Source organism: Staurois parvus, unplaced genomic scaffold (assembly GCF_062004578.1).
Source record: "Staurois parvus isolate SC_StPar_1 unplaced genomic scaffold, SC_StPar_1.0 ptg000097l, whole genome shotgun sequence".
Lineage (NCBI taxonomy): Eukaryota > Metazoa > Chordata > Amphibia > Anura > Ranidae > Staurois > Staurois parvus.
This window is the reverse complement of record NW_028317893.1, coordinates 1,773,321-1,793,070: the sequence shown is the minus strand read 5'-3', so window position 1 is coordinate 1,793,070 and position 19,750 is coordinate 1,773,321. Positions and strand designations below refer to the sequence as shown.

Genomic DNA, 19,750 nt, shown 5'->3' with positions numbered 1-19,750 from the left:
TGTGGTATCCTCAGGAATAACCCCCATGTGAAGACCTAAATCATGATATGAGTAGTTAAGCTGTGTAGTGGAGTGTCCTTTTGCCTACAATGCTCAGAAGCAGGTGCCCTTTAACTTTATTTTCCACAACTCTCTGGGTTTCTTAACATGACTAGGGAGTATAAGTTCCTTATCTTCCCTCTCTCAAGAGCTCATAACTAATAAGGCAAAGGTAGCTAGGCAAGTGATCTGCGGCCAGCTGAGAGGTCCTCCACTGATAGCATGTGGATAGCTATGCCTGGGCCACAATAGAATGCAATCTCTCCAGCTGCAGGGAGACCCTCACCAACTGCTACCAGAGTACCCCAGATACAGTGGGGTGACCCTTTGTCTTTGTGCCTTAGATACCTCCAGCTGTTCATCTGGATTTCACTGAGAGGAATGCTGTTTTCTAGGAGAATCACAAGTAGCTGTGTTCTGAACTGTTTTACTTGTGGAGAATATGCTATGCAACCACATATTACCCTGATTCAGTCACAGAGACATTGCTATAAATTGTCATTGTTGGTACATGTTTTATTTTTAATAAGTATGCTTGTTTTTCCATCCTGTATTGCATTATTGCTTCTAACTTTGCACCTGCTTAATACATTGCAAGTTACAGTTACCCCATCTCTTCATTTGCCCGATAACCTATTCTAATACAGAAGAAACGTTGAACTCAACCCACTATGATTTTCCTCACAGGGAACCTAGAAAGTAGCAAAGACCTAGCATGGGACTGAAGCTTTCCTTACTCCAATCAAAATAGAAGAAACTCTTTGGGTGGAGGAACTTTTTAAAGTAACTAAATAATATAACAGGGAAGGTTACCATATGTGCAACATAAGCTGTAGATGCGTACGTTCCCTAGCTAGGTAAATATATGACATTAAGATGAGCTTGTAGATATAGGATTTTTACCATATTTATTGATTCCAGGTACTTATATAGCGCCATCAATTTTACACAGCAATTTACATATATATTGTACATTCACATCAGTCCCTAACCCTCAAAGATATAATCTAACATCCCTAACTCACATATACTAGGGACGATTAACCTACCAGCATGTCTTTGGAGTGTGGAAGGAAACCTACGCAAGCACGTGGAAAACATGCAAACTCGGCACTGTATCTTCCATCATACACCAGCATCATGGGGAATCAGTGTGGCTTGCTGGAGTGAATGTGTCCATAGAATTTAGACAAAGCAAGCAATCAAGTATAAGCGTTAACTGGTTCAGCAGACCTCAATTCTCTCTGAGAAACATGCTTAGTAAAAATGTAGTCTCTCTACAAGCTTTATGTACTGATAAAACCATTAAAGTAGAGTTCCAACATCAAATTGCTAGTTATGATTGGAATGGGGAAGGGATATAATCTCAGGCTTATATTTCTATATGCATAAACCCCGCTGGGCAGATTTACCCTCCCTTCCTGTTGTGAGAGGTTCTTTAGGACACTTTGGCAGCAGCAGAATCATTAGTGTAACTGCCATTTTACATTATGAAGGTGACTCACAGAAAAAATGCTAAATCATGATTGCTAGTGATATACTAATTGGGGCATCAAGGTTGAGATGCCATATCAGAAAGTGTTAGCAATTCTGCTGGCATGTTGTCGTAAGTGACAGGTTTGCTAGTGTAACATAGGCCCTGCTGATAAAGATAGAAAGTTAGAAATTCTGTCTGTCTTGTTTTGATGTTTGATTCTGTATTTGGTGAGATTTCTTACTTCCTGTTGTCTCACTGGATCAGGAAGTGAGGAGAAATCTCCCCAAAAGAGAGCAAGACCTCAATAAAATGCTAACAGGAATTGTAAACCCTCCCCACCCTATCCAAAACGAAGGAAGAAGCTGTCTGTATTTCTGCCTTATGCCATTTAATAAAAAATGTATCACCCCTCGGCCCAAGAATGTGTAACCCTACCCATTTTATTTGAATGAAAAATCTTTAATGATTCCAAAAGAGTACTTGAATTACACTGGAGAAGCCCAGTCCTCTCTAATTGTTTTATACAGTATAAACTTTTGTGGCAATGTACACTCACCAGCCACTTTATTAGGTAATACCTTGCTGATACCAGGTTGGATCCCCTTTTGCCTTCATACCTGCCTTAATTCTTCATGGCATAGATTCAACAAGGTGTTGGTTGAACATTCCTCAGAGATTTAGGTCCATATTGACATGAGTTACTGGATTCTTTCTATCATCTTGAACCAGTCTGCCCATTCTCCTCTGACATTAACAAGGCATTTTCGTCCACACAACTGCCACTCAAAGGATATTTTCTCTTTTTCGGACCATTTTCTGTAAACCCTAGAGATGGTTGTGCGTGAAAATGTAAGTAGACATTTATTTCCTCCATCAGCTCATCCCCCCCACAGCTATTACCTTTTGTATCACTCAACCCTTCCTAATAGATTGTAAGCTCTAACGAACAGGGCTCTCTGTTCCCTCTTGTACCAAATTGTATTGTAACTGTAAAGTCTACATTCATTTTGTAAAGCGCTGCGCAAACTGTTGGCGCTATATAAATCCTGTATAATAATAATAATAGTAGATCAGCAGTTTTTGAAATACTCAGATCAGCTCGTCTGGCACCAATAACCATGCCAAGTTAAAAGTCATTTTATTCCCCATTCTGATGCTCAGGCTTCACCATATCTAGATGCCTAAATGCACTGAGTTACTTCCATATGATTGGCTGATTAGTAATTTGTGTTAACAAGCAAATGAACAGGTATACCTAATACATTGGCCAGTGGGGGTATATGTATATTGATGTAGAGTTCTTCTAAACATCTGGTATTTTTTCCAAAGAAAAATGATATGACAAAATCTTTGAAAATAGTTTATTTGGCACATTTCTATAAAGTAAATCTTCCTCTGGTAATACAACCCTAAGTAAACAGACAGGTAGACGGCATCAAAATGCTGCCCTCTGGATCATGTCATAGAGTGATGTTTAAAATTATTCATTTATTATTTATTTATTTATTGAATCTGATATATGTTTCTACCCAAACAACCTTCAACACTATCATCTCAAAAGCTGGCTACTTTTCCCTTTTCTGCGACTCATAATGAACACGGCAGAAAGGCAGTAAAACACATAACTGCTGAGTAGCTTAGAAAGGTTTGATGGTATAAATCTAAGAACAAAAAATCCTGAAAGAGAAAATGAGACTTCTGCTAGGGATGTCATGGGGTCAGTTCAAAATGTTACATGAAAATCAGAGATTTTCAGTTTTCAATTTAGAGAGAAACCCAACACACTGCTCAAGAGCCACACATTCTATTTAGGACTCTAAGGCTTTCCATTAAATGAAAAACCACAACAGGAGCCAAACACTCCTAGTAAGCTGTACGTTGTTAGAATATAGCTAGAATTTTAGAAAGGTGGGGATCCAAGTTGTCAACAGCTGCCAAGTAAAACAAAGGTGCTTTTTCTACTGTTTCGGAAGAGGAAAACACTTAAAATGGCAGCTACACCTGTACTTAAAAAGCTACTGTGACAGACCCAATCAGGACAGCAGCTTTTGGAGAGGACTGCAGGCTAGCTTCTTGCCTGCTGACCATGGCCCTGGCATCTGAGGGTGCTATATTCTTTGGGAGGAGTGTGCCTGGGGGGACCTTTGGAGTAGTTTACTTCAGATTCAAGTCCATCTCTCCCCAAAAGACACACTCTGACAACTGGAGGACCAGGATGCAGATTTTGGGCCTCAGTGCCCAAACCAGCATTGACTGCTTCAAACCCCCTCCTAGACTCAGCAGATATTAAAGTAATCAGCTCAAAACAACTTGATGCTGAGGTCTCTTGCAGTAATCTGTTTATTAAGGTATGATGTGTTTACCATTGTGTATTTTGTTAATTGAGTTAATTGAGTCACCTATTGTTTGGTTCTCCTGGAGGCTCCTACATGATAGGATTAGTCTGGTGTCAACTTCACCTCGTTGGGATGTTTATCCTAATGTATATTATTTGTTTATTGTTCATGTGGGGGCTGCTCCTATTATTGAAGAGTATAAAAAACAGTATTTCTGTTCAATAAACAGTTTCAGTTGAATCTAAACTAATGTCACCTGGTCTTGGGTGCAATGCCCAGCTATAATACCTTAGTCCTGTGTCCCAGCGGTGAGGAAGCAGTTCTCTGATGGAATCACCCAATCGGGGGGACAGGCATTCCGTCACAGCTACCATAGGAATTAAGTAGCTGTATGCTGCCTTACTAGGTATAAAGATGTACCCGTAAACCTCAGACATGAAATATGAACAAAGCATATCTCTCTATAGTGTGTACTTGTCTCACTTAAGATTACTAAGTGTCATTTCTGTCTGCTGCTTTGTTCCTCTGCTATCAGCATGAATCATGTCTGACAAATTTTCCTGACACCAAGAGAAAAATGGTGACAAGGAAGGAACCTCCAGCAGATTGACAGCCTCAGCTCTGTTCCTGTGATCTGTATGAAGGAAGGTGTCTCTTCCCTCCAATCAGCTCTCAGAGCTCTACTCACTGAGCTCTGCAGTGTGTAATTTCAGCCAGACACTTCACTGGGTATATGTAGGGGTTCACAAGCACTTTAAGATGACAGCTGTACCCCACATTGCAGGACCAGTGTTTACAGATGCCACCACACTGCCCTGTCAGAGATTTTGGGGGTGTCTTGATGATGTCAACAAGGGGGTCAAACTGCTGCAGGTTGGCTTGTGGAGATATTTTTATGAATAGAACATGCGTTTTTCTGCACAGCCAAGATGATTGATGAAATCCATGAGGGAATTATTTATCAACTTATAGATAAAATTGAGAATCATCATGCTTGGGTTTGTAATAGTTAACCTAGTTAACCTATTATTTCTAGTCTGCTACAGAACAGATGCTATGGAAGTCAGTGATAACATATAAACTATAAAAATACTAATCAAATACCATAAGCAGAATTGTTTGATGTTTTCAAATATCATGTATTTTGTTGTTAAATGTTTTAATTTTCAATACATTTTTATTGAAAAAGTAGTGAGGTACAAAACGTAGCGTAAGAAAACATTTCAAAATAGCCAAAAGATGTTAGGCAGCATGAATGTAGCTGCTGAGAATGTAAAGACATCCAACAGTATACACTCACCGGCCACTTTATTAGGTACACCTTGCTAGTACCGGGTTAAACTCCCTTTTGCCTTCAGAACTGCCTTAATTCTTCATGGCATAGATTCAACAAGGTGTTGGAAACATTCCTCAAAGATTTTGGCACATATTGACATGGATTACTATTGTCTTTCTGTCTTGAACCAGTCTGCTGATTCTCCTCTGACATCAACTTGGCATTTTCATCCACACAACTGACGCTCACTGGACATTTTCTCTTTTTCAGACCATTCTTTGTGAACTCTACAGATGGTTGTGCATGAAAATCCCTGTAGATCAGCAGAGTTTTTTAAATACTCAGACCAGTTTCTCTGGCACCAAGAACCATGCCACATTCAAAGTCACTTAAATCTCCTTTCTTCCCTATTATGCTGCTCCATTTGAACTTCAGAAAGTCATCACCACCTCTAGATGCCTAAATGCATTGAGTTTCTGTGATTGGCTGATTAGCAATTTGTGTTACCAAGCAGTTGAACAGGTGTATCTAATAAAGTGTCCATGAGTGCATATAGCATATTAATAAGCAGAACATGTAGCCTATAAGGTAGAGTAGATATCAATGAGTCAAGTAATTTGCAGCACCCCACAAAACAATAAGCAGAACAGAATATCCAGTTTGAACAGACAAAATGATCTTAACAACTTAATAAGAAAGAAGTAAAGAGGTAGAGTATATTCACAGTAGAAAGAGGAAGAAAATGTATGGGGGAGGGAGAGGAGGGGGGGATGGGGGTTGTTGAATATTTTTAATGTAGGCTGTGTATGGATTGGATTCTTTAGTTAGGGTCAGTTGGAGCACACTTACTTTGGTGGCAGGGTTGTCAGCTGTCAGTAAAGTGATTTTAACAACTGTCTGTAAATAACAGGGGCTGATAATTTGTCATGCCTTGTTGACTTGTGAACGTAGAAACAGTGTCAGTGTTTCCATATTGTGTTTATACTGTTTAAATATTGATTGTCTTAGTTTTTAAAGCCATATTTCAGGTTGTCAGCAAAAAAAGTGCTCCGTCAGTAAATTGGCAGTAAAAGGTTGGCAACACTGCCTGGTGAGAAGGAATAACTCCTTTTAGTCTGATGGGATATCCAAATGAAACTACTTTATGATCAAGAGCTTTGTATTGTGAAACCTATGAGAGAGCTATCACACGTTCCTGATGTGCCCTCTTGTGAGAGAGCTATCACACGTTCCTGATGTGCCCTCTTGTGAGAGAGCTATCACACGTTCCTGATATGCGCTCTTGTGAGAGAGCTATCACACGTTCCTGATGTGCCATCTTGTGAGAGAGCTATCACACGTTCCTGATGTTCCCTCTTGTGAGAGAGCTATCACACGTTCCTGATGTGCCCTCTTGTGAGAGAGCTATCACACGTTCCTGATGTGCCCTCTTGTGAGAGAGCTATCACACGTTCCTGATGTGCCCTCTTGTGAGAGAGCTATCACACGTTCCTGATGTGCCCTCTTGTGAGAGAGCTATCACACGTTCCTGATGTGCCCTCTTGTGAGAGAGCTATCACATGTTCCTGATGTGCCCTCTTGTGAGAGAGCTATCACACGTTCCTGATGTGCCCTCTTGTGAGAGAGCTATCACACGTTCCTGATGTGCCCTCTTGTGAGAGAGCTATCACACGTTCCTGATGTGCCATCTTGTGAGAGAGCTATCACACGTTCCTGATGTTCCCTCTTGTGAGAGAGCTATCACACGTTCCTGATGTGCCCTCTTGTGAGAGAGCTATCACACGTTCCTGATGTGCCCTCTTGTGAGAGAGCTATCACACGTTCCTGATGTGCCCTCTTGTGAGAGAGCTATCACACGTTCCTGATGTGCCCTCTTGTGAGAGAGCTATCACATGTTCCTGATGTGCCCTCTTGTGAGAGAGCTATCACACGTTCCTGATGTGCCCTCTTGTGAGAGAGCTATCACACGTTCCTGATGTGCCCTCTTGTGAGAGAGCTATCACACGTTCCTGATGTGCCCTCTTGGATTTCAATAAACCTTTCAGCAGAATAGACCAGCTGTGCCTTCATCTATACATCCAATTTTGAGGGTTGGCTCATTGGGAATAGGACCAGTGTGAGGTCACATAGAAGAAGTGCTGTCAGTAGCAGTGCTGTCAAGGGTGTAATGTTCAATTCTATTGGAGGCACACAGCTGCTTCTTTATATCTGGAGGGTCTGTGACAGTTTTTCTTTAAAGGTACAACTACTCTTTAAAATTGTTTAACCACTTAAACCCCCTTCCTGCCCAGGCCAATTTTCAGCTTTCAGCGCTGTCACACTTTGAATGACAATTGCGCGGTCATGCAACACTGTACCCATATGAAATTTTTATAATTTATTTTACACAAATAGAGCTTTCTTTTGGTGGTATTTAATTGCCACTGGGTGTTTTATTTTGTGTGTTATAAACAAAAAAATTGCAAAAAATTTGGAAAAAAAGTTTTTCTTTGTTTCTATTATAAAAGTTTGCAAACAGGTATTTTTTCTCCTTCACTGATGTGTGTTGATGAGGCTGCACTAATAGGCAGCACTGATAGGCAGCACTGATGGGCATTGATGAGGTGTCACTGATAGGCAGCACTGATGGGCATTGATAGGAGGCACTGATAGGCGGCATTGATGAGCTGGCACTGATGATACTGCACTGATAGGCGGCACTGATGGGCACTGATAGTCAGCACTGCTGGGCACTGATGGGTGGCACTGACTGATGGCACTGCTGGGCACAGGTGGGTGGCACTGATGGGCACAGGTGGGTGGAACTGCAGGGCACAGGTGGGTGGCACTGATGGACACAGGTGGGTGGAACTGATGGGTACAGGTGGGAGGCACTGATGGGCACAGGTGGGTGATGCAGGTCGGTGGCACTGCTGGGCACTGATCATCAGGGCACTGATCATCAATGCCCTGATAATCAGTGCAGATGACTTCTCTGACAATTGCTGGTTATTGGCAGTACTTTCCTCATGCTGTGACAGCATGAGGAAAGTGCAGCCGATAACTGGCAATTGTATTTACCCAGTGATCTGCTCTGTCATTGGACACAGCTGATCACGTGGTAAAAGGCCGCTGTGATTGGCCGTTTACCATATCACGTGATCAGCTGTGTCCGTAGGACACAGCAATCACCGGCGGCGCAGGGTGTGCGCGCCCCTGGGGGTGTGTTCTGGGAGGATGTCCATGGACGTCCTTCCAGAACTAGACAACCGCGCTGTAGCCTTCTTTTGGCTATCGCACGGTAGAGAAGATGTTAAAGATGAACAACAGGCATTACATAATGTACAGCGCTGAGCAAACTATTGGCACTATATAAATACTGTATAATAATAATAATAATTACCAAATGGGTTTAAGGAAGTAATGAAGCAGCTTACATCTAAAGCAGACCTATGGCGTCAGCATGACAAAAAGTAGCATTAACATATACTCCTGCTCTGAACGATAGACTTCACAGAAGCTAGAACCACACATGGGATGCCTAGAAGATGCACCCCTTCCTGTCCTCAATGGACCAGGGGAATCCTGAAGAGGCAAAGCCTCGAAGCGCATCAACCAGTTGGAGGTCTAAAAATCCCATTACAGATATCATCCAGTGTGATTGGACCTTGCTGTTCTTATGACGTGCCTTTGACATTTTATCCTTTGTGAGTATATTACCATTTTTTATACAATAAATGAATTTTTAAAGGTAATGCACAAGGCCTGCGTGCCCTCTGTTTGTTTGTTTCTTTGCATGCTATGGCCTCAGTAACACATTTAAGCTTTATAGTATCTACTATGGTCCTAGAGACATTTTGTTTGCTCTGTAAACACAACTGCCAACATATGTCTATGGAATACTTACACAGACATGACATATGTCTGTTGTTACCCTATGACTACAAGAAAAAGTCATATATTCCCCACTGATCACAACTGACCCTTCAAGTAATAGAGTAGTAGAGTAGTTGACTTAATGCATAGTTTTACAATTTTCTAGAGGGTTGGAATTTGGTAGAACAGCAATAGAATTCTAAGCTTTCTATTTCAACTTTATCATTTTGGAAACCCAGAAACGATATAAAGTATAAGATTTACAGCACCATACCTTTTCCACTTTGAAATTATATTTATGTTCACTAATACTGAGTGCAATAAAGCAGAGCCTCTGACTTCTTCCAAGTAAACAGACAAGAATTATAGTTTGTCTATGAAATTGGCAATGAACTTGAATACTTAATTATTCAAATGACATAACTACTATCCATATGAAAATAAAAGCTGTATTTATAATTAACAACGGGTGCATTATAATTACATACAAAATCATTTGCATAATTTAAGCAGCTACAAATCGAAGAAAGGTTTTTCATGTCCATTTAATGGGAAATAATAAAATATAAAAGGATTGAAGAGGTTATTTAGAGTAAAGTGATTAATTTTTTTTCCTCTCTGAGACACTGCTTCACTGCTCATTATGTTGGAGTAAAACCATCAGATAAAAAAATAAATAAAAACATACTTAGTGTATTTTGTCTGAAAAACTAGCACATGCACACACAAACACATACACTAAATGTGGAAAATAAACTTTAAAATAAAAATACATATCGTTACCAAAATGTGCTGTATAATAATAATGTGCTGCTAAATGATGACAAAATATTTAATATTTTGACACCTAAATAGTAAAGTACATTGTAGCTTGGCAGTTGCCTGCCAAAAAATAATAATAATTCTAGACTGCTACTCTTAACCCCTTTATGACTGGGTAAATACTGTATATATTCAGCTTCCAGGAAGTGGGTTTTAATCCTGGGCGCTGCACTTGATCATGCCATCCCGATCGATCTCTACTAATGACTAAGAGTTGGCTATCGTTCACATGATCACTGCGATAGCTTGTGATTGGCTCTCACAGTGATCATGTTCTCTGTAGCACATCACTGTGTTGTTTATCCTCTGTGAAGAGGAGAACCAACAGCAGTCTCCTCTAGCAAGGAGGAATAACTCCTTTTAGTCTGATGGGATATCCAAGTGAAACTATTATATGATCAAGAGCTTTGTAGTGTGAAATTCTGATTGTCTAAATTTATTCGAAATATCTTTTCAAATGGAATTTCTTTGCCATAGGATTCTGGGCTTGAGGATCTGGATTGAATCCTGAATATGCCAATCCCAGCAATGGCCACTAATAAGTTTTCCCTGTCTTAAACTTCTTGAGGGCAGGGTTTTAACTGAACAGAAAAAAAAAGAATAACAGTATTACCTGAGTGACTAGCCTGACTTCTTCTGTCTATCAATGGGCAGACGTTTCAGTGATTGTAAAACTTGTGTACACAGCATACACCTAACAGCATAGCTGCAGAACAGGATGCATACCCAAGCAGATTGGCTTCACACAAGCAGCTCAAAAGGGGAGTCATAGGCCAGACTGAAAATGATTTAGAGACAGCAAATTGCAATACAGCTTGTTAACTGACATGGGGAAACATGAAAAAATTGCACTTTCAACAAGAAAGGTAGGTTGTCAGTTCTGAATGGATTTCAGCTTTAACGGATTAAAGTGGTTGTAAAGTTTTTTTTTTTAAATAACAAACAAGTCATACTTACCCATACAAAAAAGTGTGCGCTAATGTGTATACCATCAATGATAGTAAGCAACTAGTAAAAGCACTAGAATAATTATATCATAAAAACTGATTACATGCGTGATGAAAAATCTTATTTTAGGTGCATTTATAAACAGCAAAAAGTCCAAAAGTAAAGTGTCCAAAAGTGTTAAATAATACCGAATGAAATGGAGTGACATCTAGAGAAAAGTAAATCCGTGACAATCCATCATAATGCATTCACCAGAAGTGAAAAATATATGAGCTTTTGTACAACAACTCCTCCAAAAAGTCATACTTACCTGCTCTGCACAATGGTTTTGTACAGAGCATCCCTGATCCTCCACATCTGGGGTCCCCCGCTGATGCATTTGGCTCCTCCTCTTCTCCCTGTGCCACCATAGGAAGTCTCTTCCTATAATGGCGTACATGTGAGCTCGATCCGGATTGTGCTCTGTGTGTCCATTGATGCACGCAGTGTGACTCAGCCCCTCCCCCTGGTCCCTCATCACTGCATTTGATTGACAGCAGCAGGAGCCAATGGCCAGTGAGGACAGAGAGAGAGAGCTCTTGGGCACAATGCTGGATCAACATCGGACTCCAATGCATGGGGGGACAATAGAAGTCTTTTACTTTACGGCAGAGAATGCATTAAGATAAAAAAACTTTATCATTTACAACCACTTTAAGTATATTTAAACCGAAGAACACACATTATATTCATATATATACGTATTAGCTTACCGGTCGTTCGATGTGGTGCCTGCATTTTTTTCTTTTTTTTTTACAAGCTTTATTTCCTTTATTTTAACTGGTGATTCTGCAAGTAATACTTTTGCTATATTTTGGTGACAACAGTCACATACTGTACTGTATCAATGGAGGAGCAGCTTTGTCACTTTATGCATGCTCCTAAATTGGACTACAGAAAGCCTCCCCCTCTCCTAATCTCCATAACATAGCAGGAGATAAACTAAGCAGTTCTGATACCAGTAGAGGCAGAATGCACAGAACCTTATTAGCTCAGTGAATTTTTGGCAGGATCAACAGTTATTTGTTTCACTTATTGAACAGATATAATAAAATGCTTTTATTTGTACGTTAGTATTTACATACTAATTATGCATTCAGAGTTATGTTTCAGTGTTGTGCAAAGGGTTTATTATTAAAGGCTGGTCAAGCATTGACTTTACGTTTAAGTGTAGGGATGTGTATAATTTTATCACTTTCTTTTTAGCACCAAAGGCCTTGCCTTGAGAGGTGCCAGCTCTGTGTTCCTTTTCAACATAACACCTACAACAATGCAATAACTTTTTACAATTTAGTTGTAATTTTCCTACATGTAGTATATAATTCCTTGTTCTTTGAGTGATGTTATCAAGGTTCCTGCCAATTCAAGTTCTTTACTGTTCACTGTTCCTTCCAATTCAAGTTTTCTTCTGTTTACTTTCATCTATCTTTCACTGCTACTGCAAATGCAGCATGGAGAGTCGTGTTATATCACTGATGGTTTCTCCTGATCTTTTTAGAATGAAGTATGACAGGGCTTAGCTACCATTTCATTGTTGTTTTTATCATAAAAGTATACATATACTTTATGTAACGCTCAGTAAAAAAACAAACATCCACGTCATGTTGGGACATTCTTTCTAGCATAACTTCTAAATCAGTCTCAAGATGGTCCTTCTACTGCCAAGGACTCAATGTCCTATCTCAGACTTGAGGTTTTGTCGCTATTACACGTCCCTTTATGACCTTTCTCTTTGGATTGTTCTATATTGCTCCATCAAAATGAAGTTTCTTAATGTACTATATGTCTTCAAAAGGTAGAAAATGCAAATATATTATTTAAAATGGTTTGGAGTGACCGTACCCTTCAATAATTGGATTTAAGACAAAGCCAACATCTTACTCTCCAGTGAATAGTTTAGAGACTCTTACATTTTTATATTTCAATATTCATTTTATAAATATATTTCACCCTTGAGAAAATCTACAGAATATTTGCAACTTTCAATGGTGGATGGAAGTAAAACCTAAATTTAGGGAGGTATAAAAATATTTAATTTATGTGCCTATATAAATGACTGATATGCTCAAAAAATAAATTACTGAATCTAACATGCAACTTATGGTTATTTGTGTGTCTATTTTAGTTTTACTTTAATGGTCAACATGGAAATATCTCTTAAAAATTTATTCTGCGATATTGAAGTGGTACATATGTGCAAACATATGGAAAGACCAAGTTTGAGAGAGCTATGAAAGGTAAAATTTAAAGTCTGATCTATATTTTCTGTCAGCCTGTAGGAGGACTGCCACAGAGGATAAAACTCTTGACATGAGAGAGAGTTTACCAGTAGAACTTAGAATGGGTTAGCGTGCTGATGTTTATTGGAAGGATTGAAACATTTCCATCAAAAGGAAAATAGATCTATGAGCTCAGTTAGACAGAAGCTGAGTTGTTCCTCAAATTGACCCTCTCAATATAGGGGCACTTTAACCCAATTGCCCACCTATAAAGCCTAGTTTATACTCACCATAAGCTGTAAAGGCAGACATACTGCGAGTGTGTACACACACCACAGCAACAATTATACCCCCATCATGTTTGGCAGGCAGTACCTGCTGAACATAACTCATTCAAGTGAATGAGGCCACACTGCTACTACCTGGCAACTACATGCAATGAATATGTCTGCTGTACAGGCTTTTAGGGGTTAAAACCGCCTGTCAAATGCTCTCTGAAAAGCGATCCAGTGCAGGTCACTCTTTAGAGGGCTGCCAGAAGTGTAAACAAGCCCTAAAAGAATCTTAGATATACTTACCTTTCTGGTGTACTGGAACTTTCTGCATCTTCCCTTTCCAGCTGCTGTATGTATTTGACTGCTTTTACTTTTCAGGTAGGAGGAACCACAGTGGTTAGTAGAGGATTAAGTTATGGTTCCCATCCATCCTCGTTTGCTAGGGATGTTCCCCATGTTGAAGGGTCTGTCCTAGCAATGGTAGGGTTTTCCCCTATAGAGCCTGGTGGCAATGTTGGAAACTAAGCCAGTAATTGGTGTCAGTAACACACACACACCGCAATTGGCTCTCGGGCCAAAGACAATATCTCCTACACAATGTGCAGCCATATTGGTGTGGCACCACAATATAGCGCAGCAGCCGTTCCACACCAAACAAACAAGAAACAGGGTTTTTATTGGATGGGAGAAATGCCCGGGAAATGGAGAGGGGTGGGGACAAACCTACATCATGCTGGGGAAGGAGGCACCATTTTTATTCAGCCTTCCACTGCGGAGGACCTGACCACAGCCCAGTAACCAGAATTTGTAATGTATTTTGGTTTATTGTATAGTCAGTTATTTCATGCTTGTATCAAAATAAGGTTCCTCATGCCATTTCATTTGAACTAAAACCCAAAACTTCCTGCATGTGTTTTTTTTAATCAAAAACAGAAAAGTGGCACTTTAGACATCCAAACACAGGATAACATTTTTTTACACACACACACACACACACACACATATATATATATATATTTATATATATGAAATAGGTGTGCTTTCCCTTTGAATCAATTACAAATTATTACAACTATCAAAATCAGTGTAATGAAACAAAATTCTTCACTAATTAATTTCAGTGCGAACACAACAAAATAAGTGCATGTCCCTTTAAATATAGGTGAAAATGTTTATGAGTGAAATACCTGCTATCCTTAATCATATAAATATAACATGAAAAAATTCCACACAGGTGCCAGCTTCAGTATGCCACACCACCAAAGTGCCCAAACTTGTTACCAAATGGATACGATCTCCAAATTATAGGAGATCTGCAGTAGATTTTTTTTAATTAAATCATTGATGGTTAAAATTGTATCACACTAAGTGGTTTGTCCCTATGCTCTTTCCATGATGATCTTTGCTGTGGAGTTGATTGTTCTTTATGTGCTTATAATGTGGAGATCTTATTCATTTGCTAAGAAGTTTGGGCATTTTGGTGGTGTGTACAAAGCAAAAGGCAATAAGAATACAGTAATGTCCTGGATGACGAAACTCATTGGGCAGGGTTGACATGTGATGTCAGTCCGCCCCTGTGGAACACACACTTGCACCTAGCAGGAAACACTGCAGAAATGTCGCTCTTACAAGGCTAAGCTTATCCTCTGGAGTGCTGCATCAGGCACAGGAATTTGTGAATGCAACATGACTTGTTATGCTATGTTTTTACAATTAAAAAATGGTTTTATGAGATACAAGGCTTTCTCTTGCTCTGTCTTTGATTCTGTTTGACTCTTGGGAAGATAAGGAAAGAAGGGGACTACATTCAGAGATATGAACATGAGCACATTAGACCCATTTATTAAGGGGTCTAGAGGTCTGGTGAATGTCCTACATATGGGGGAAGTTGGAATTTTCACAGCAGGAGGATATGTCTGATCACAGTCATCACTGAGTGTTTTTAATGCATTGTATGAAAGATGGACTTTCATTGGAATATGTGAGTTTGCCACATGGAAGAGTTTTGATGGATTGCACAAGATTTTTGCAAAGAAGATTCACTGGTTTGGTCGGATAAGGACTTTGCAAAATAATTTTTTTTGTTATTTTGATTGTTGGTAATCACTTATGGTGGACTTTTATTACATGATGTGTATTTAGTACAGTATACGGGAATGGCACAGAAACACTGTGGGGTTGACTTATTAAACTGGAGAGTGCAAAATCTGATGCAGCTGTGCATGGTAACCAATCAGCTTCTAACTTCAGCTTGTTCAATTAAGCTATGACAAATAAAATTGGAAGCTGATTGGATTCTATGCAGAGCTGGACCAGATTTTGCACTCTCCAGTTTTAGTAAATCAACCCCTATATGTATTTATGTATCAAAACTGTGTTGAATATTTTGTACTGCGTTTTCATTGTATTTTTGACGTGGTATTGAAGCTGTAATATACAGTATATTGATAGTAGTGCTGTATTTTTGGTTATATAATAACTGGATATCAGGAAAAATATCTGCATACAGCAGCTGGACTTTGATAGGGACAAATATATATATATATATATATATATATATATATATATATATATATAAATATAAATTTTAATGACACTGGCTTTTTTTCAGATAAAAAAATTGATCCATTTGGACAAAAAAACAGAAACATATGTATGGAAATTCATATACAGCTCTAAAAATAATCTGCTCTTTTGGAGAATATTGCTGTTGGCATTTCCTTTCACCAAAGCAAACAAAAAAAGGGTCTGCCGTTACTATCAGTGTTAAAATAGTAAAAGCTAAAGCCTGAGCACCACCTGCAAGCAAACGTTTTGGAAGTTGTCTCACTATAGATGACTTCTACTGCAGTCAATATGATTTGACTTGGAACTCTGCAAAACATCTTAAAAAATTGAGCCAGTTTAATTAGCAAGGGGAAGGAAATATTGTCATGTTTGTAGCAATTATATGTGCTATATCATATATCAGTTTTTTTACTTTAGTTGGGGTGATGAGCATACTTGGTGTCGCAGTAGGAAAAACCTCCATGCCCCTGTTCTATTGAACTCCAGAGCAAAGTCAATGGTCTCTTCTGGTTTCAGTTCCTCTACATATTTCATTGCCTATGGGCCTCACTTCCCAAACACACGACCGAAGGTTAGGATGAACAGAACAACTGAAAGCAGAAAAAGACCAACCGACCTCAGAAATCCAGCTGGTATGAAGTGAGTCAGGTCTCTAGGTTTACAAAAGTGCTCAGTATGGGATCTAAAAACTCACTTATGAACTGAAAGCCCCCTTTAAATCTCATCAATATATTTTGATAGTACCTAACAGAATAAATTAGTACAAATATACAATATACCGCCTATATATAAAAGTAAATATACAGTATATATATATATATATATATATATACAGTGGGGATCGAAAGTTTGGGCACCCCAGCTAAAAATTTGTATTAATGTGCATAAAGAAGCCAAGGAAAGATGGAAAAATCTCCAAAAGGCATCACATTACAGATTAGACATTCTTATAATATGTCAACAAAAGTTAGATTTTATTTCCATCATTTACACTTTCAAAATAACAGAAAACAAAAAAATGGCGTCTGCAAACGTTTGGGCACCCTGCAGAGTTAATATCTTGTACTGCCCCCTTTGGCAAGTATCACAGCTAGTAAACGCTTTTTGTAGCCAGCCAAGAATCTTTCAATTCTTGTTTGAGGTATCTTTGCCCATTGTTCCTTACAAAAGTCTTCCAGTTCTTTGAGATTTCTGGGCTGTCTGTCACGCACTGCTCTTTTAAGGTCTATCCATAGATTTTCAATTATGTTGAGGTCAGTAGATTGTGAAGGCCATGGCAAAACCTTCAGTTTACGCCTCTTGATGTAATCCCCCGTGGATTTCGAGGTGTGTTTAGGATCATTATCCATTTGTAGAAGCCATCCTCTCTTTAACTTCAGCTTTTTCACAGATAGCATCAAGTTACCATCCAAAATTTGCTGAAATTTTATTGAATCAATTTTTCCTTCTACTCGTGAGATGTTTCCTGTGCCACTGGCTGCAACACAACCCCAAAGCATGATTAACAGTTGGACAGAGGTTCTTTTCATTAAATTCTGTGCCCCTTCTTCTCCAAACGTACCTTTGCTCATTCCGGCCAAAAAGTTCAATTTTAACCTCATCGGTCCACATAACTTGTTTCCAAAATGCATCAGGCTTGTCTATATGTTCATTTGCAAAGTTCAAACGATGATTTTTGTGGTGAGGACGTAAAAGAGGTTTTCTTCTGATGACTCTTCCATGAAGACCATATTTGTACAAGTATCTCTTTATAGTGGAATAGTGGAATAGTGTAACACAACTCCAGTGTCTGCCAGATCTTTCTGGAGGGATGTGCAGTCAAACGTGGTTTTTGAATTGTTTTTCTCACAATCCTGCGAGCTGTTCTGTCTGATATTTTTCTTGGTCTTCCAGATCTTGATTTAACTTCCACTGTTCCTGATGACTGCCATTTCTTAATTACATTCCGAACAGACATCTGAAAACGCTTTGCTATCTTCTTATAGCCTTCTCCAGCTTTGTGAGTGTCAACTATTTTCAGTTTCAGTTTTCTAGACAACTGCTTAGAAGAACCCATGGTGCTGATTGTTGGGGCAAGGTCAGATGAGTCTGGGCATTTAAAACCTTTGAGATTGACATCACCTGGTCTTCCCAGACAATGATTGAGAACAATCCATGACACTGGCAGGTCTCAGCTTTGCAAAGGGGGCAGTGCATGCTATAAATTCTGCAGGGTGCCCAAACTTTTGCAGACGCCATTTTTTTGTTTTCTGTTATTTTGAAAGTGTAAATGATGGAAATAAAATCTAACTTTTGTTGACATAATATAAGAATGTCTAATCTGTAATGTGATGCCTTTTGGAGATTTTTCCATCTTTCCTTGGCTTCTTTATGCACATTAATACAAATTTTGGGGTGCCCAAACTTTCGATCCCCACTGTATATATATATATATATATATATATATATATATATATATATATATAAAAATATACACACACACACGCAGAGAAAGAGAGATAAATAGAAGATCATTTTAGCATTTAGTCTCTGCTGAAAATCTTATTGCCCTATTGTACGATAGGTATTGCAGAATCCAATACATGTGTAGTTTTCCTGCCTTACAGGATTTCTGTATCCTTTTAAATTGCTGTCTTCCAATTACTATGCACTCTCCTTATGCAAAACTTCATATGCGACTTTTAAACTGCAAATGGTTCAGAGCTTTTGAAATACACTATTTTTCTGAAGCTGAGAGAAGAGGAAAAAATATAAATCAAATCAGAAAAGCAGCAATATAGTGAACAGAAACTGTATTCTTCATTTCTGACACAGTTTTTCCTTTGACAGTTGCCTCTCTGATCCTACCTTATCTCTATTCTGCTACAATAGTGCACATAAGATCAAAAGAGAGAAAGCAAAAGTAAATCATTTATTCGGTAAAAGCCTGGGGCTTAATTCATTAGTGCTTAGAAATATCTCCTTAGATTCAGACCTACTCCCATAAAGAATGGTAATTTAACAGGTGTTTAAAGCTTACTTGTAATGAACACTTTAATTATTGAGCAAAAGAGAAATACCATGATTTCTGGAGTTGGGAAAAATGCAGCAAAGAAGCAAACGTATCATTTTCCAAAACAGGAATAAATAGGGTCTGCAGATGCAGTGTGTTTAGACGCAAATGTGAGGATAAATTCACTGGATAAATGCATTTTAGTTCTGACTAGGTAGTAAAATATTTACAGTATATATTAGACATTCTCTGCTGGACTTTACAACAGACAACACAAAAAATGGAAAAATTTTGATTAAAAATGTAATGTTGCCTTAGACTATTCTGCAATTATTATCCTAAAGAGATTCCAGTGGGTTTATTCAAGGCTCAGAATACTAAATGTTAATATATTTTAATGGTGCAGACCTAGTTATGAAAGATTTATATTAGGTTTATATTTGCCCATAGTTTATAGAGAAACCAGCTTGATCGGTGGAGAAGGCAGGTACAGTCACCTCTTTCCATGGAAATTGCTATAGAGCTCAGTGTCTGAATCACAATTTAGACACTCCTACTTTCAGCCTGATTTCTGGTATATATAGGCTAATACTAAATGTTTTTTAAAAATACCTGTATCAATAATACACAAAAGCTAGCGCTGTGCAGAGTATTGTGCTGAGATGAAAATCCTTAAAGCTCAACTCCAACCTCATTCATTTATCTACCAGTCAATCCCTAAAGTCCTGCTGATAACTTAAATGCTGCATTTTGAGCTATACTCACCTGCCTCTTAACAATGAGTAGCTTAGTAGTAGATGATGAGTAGCTTAAGGCCCCATGTACATGGGACACTTCTGAACGATGGAAACTTACTGCTGGAAAATGTAGGTTAAAAAAGGTCTGTTTAGCCGCGTTTGCATAA

General features: G+C 38.7%; 1 protein-coding gene across 10 annotated transcripts in view; it reads right to left on the bottom strand.

Annotated features, from left to right (window-relative positions):
* The window catches only part of PTPRM (protein tyrosine phosphatase receptor type M), a 998,088-nt gene that overhangs the window by 159,070 nt on the left and 819,268 nt on the right, over window positions 1-19,750 (bottom strand). The window lies entirely within an intron of this gene.